This window comes from Lepisma saccharinum, chromosome 26 (assembly GCF_977018435.1).
Source record: "Lepisma saccharinum chromosome 26, izLepSacc3.1, whole genome shotgun sequence".
Lineage (NCBI taxonomy): Eukaryota > Metazoa > Arthropoda > Insecta > Zygentoma > Lepismatidae > Lepisma > Lepisma saccharinum.
Window position 1 is genome coordinate 36,792,029 of NC_139254.1, and position 2,134 is coordinate 36,794,162.

Here is a 2,134-nt window from a genome sequence, read left to right on the forward strand (position 1 = left end):
CATTAAAACGTTATGGTATCTCACTTTGCTTACCTGATTTTATGTTCCATTCCGGTTCTGATTGAACGGCAAGGGCATGTTGTTAGGTGTGAAAGAATCCGAAACAACACTATTACTTCACAGTTCACTCACTTCCCTGGCATTTGGCAAGGCAATGTACAGTTCACAAAAACTAAACTACGAAATAAGCGCAACCGCGAATAGAACTGACAATTTGCTATGTACGCTTGGTACAGGCACAGTACATCATACTAACTTCACAGCGAGTGAGCGAGTAGTCATAGAAACTAGACTACGACTACGCAGATAGATAATAGTGATGAGTCATCCTTACCCCGCCTTCCCTTTCCCCCTGCCACACACAAAGGAAGGCGAGGGCATCAACGACAGTCAGCCAGTAGCGACTTCTGCCTATTCGCACGTGCACACCCAAATAAATCTGCAATGCAATTATTTTTTATTAAACTTATTCACTGAACACTATCTCCTTCAAAACATCAAACGTTCCGAAGCCCAATCGCCCCATCGACTTCGCATTACCAGTGCCTGCCGCTGAGATACGTTGGCTGGGAACACAAGTCGCCTGTTGCACGTTGGCCTCTGTTTGCAGCACGCAAGAAAAGAGAAGGGATTTGCTTTTCTAGCTCGCGATATTATGGGCTAAACTCGCACTGCTATTGCTGTGTTCACGATACAGCAGTGTTGCAAACCCATTTCATTCGCGATCGTGTGGTGGACTAGAGGCAGCACACACATCACCGTAAATCGAGGGATTTTTTTTCGAAAAGGGACATTTCTATGGTACCTTCGCCCACCCTGTTCCGATTGATTGATTTGGTGTTTTAAGTCCACTTAATGCACAGTAAGGCTAATTGGGACTGGACCTACAGTTTAAAGTGGGGTCCGAACCACTATGTGCCTCCACCGGGTATTGAACCCGGGACCCCTTGATTACAAGACAACTTCGCTCCCACTGCGCCATCAGGAAAGCCAACCACCCTGTTCCGAGCATGACAAGGGCAAGGAAGAAGACAGGAGGGAGGGGAGGACAACTGAAAGCGAAACGCGTGCTTTAAACAATGTCTTGCATTGCCTTTGCTTGGCCAAAATAAACTGTCCTTGTGGCGCTGGATTAGAATTATCCACCCGCTCAGTCAGGAGGGAGGGGGTGCAGACGTGGATCAGTCAGCTCTTTCCATTGTGATAATATTGTTAGTTGTTATGCTATCAAAAGCTCGTTCCTCTTTCATTGCAAAGTGAGCATGATGAAAGGGGAAACTGTACATAGCGAAAGCAGATAACGTTTAACGTTGTTGAATATTTGGAGGGAAGTTAGCTACTCGTACAAATCGCACCAGCGATTGCAGTAATATAAGACGGATAAGGCGGAAGGGAAATACAAATTATGAAGTACGAAGAAGGGTAGTGTGGACTGAGTGAGTACTGTCATTTTCTTTAATACTTTTTTTATTTATTCTCTTGATTTCGCTTGAGTTTGTTGGTTTGATCAGTCGGTCGTTAGAAATAAACAACTGCTAGATAGATTGCAACTGATTTTCTGCATGTGGTCGTTGGATCTCACCTGGGCGAGATGGAATTTTGGCTCCCCCCTAGTTTCCACATTCCTCCAATATAAATCATAACCATGTATATATTTACGGTTTTAATGACGAAGAATAATAGCCTTATTTTAAAAATACTAATGCTGTTAAAGAACACGTGTATTGTAGGTATGTGTTTATTTTATACCTACATAATGACATCAAAACAACAATAATCTCCTAGCTTAGATGATTTTGCAATATACTTATTAAGTTATTCAGCAGTAGCTTCAATTAATTCTTGTCAACAATGAATTCAACTCTGTTTAAAGCAAATAGCCGGTAGAGGCACATAGTGGTTTGGACCCCTCTTTAAATTGTAGACTGTCTGTCTCTGTTTGCTTTTCTGTGCATAAAGTGGACTAAAACTCACGCTTAGGATAAAAAGGTAAAGTGCTCCCCTGTGCTTAGCAGCACGCCATGAAGGCGTATAGGGGGTGGGGGGTAACGCCCACACTTTCTTGATCCGGTGTGAGTGGGGTTGATGTGATCAGAATCACGTCCCTGACCGCCTTTACCCCCCAGGGTTTCCC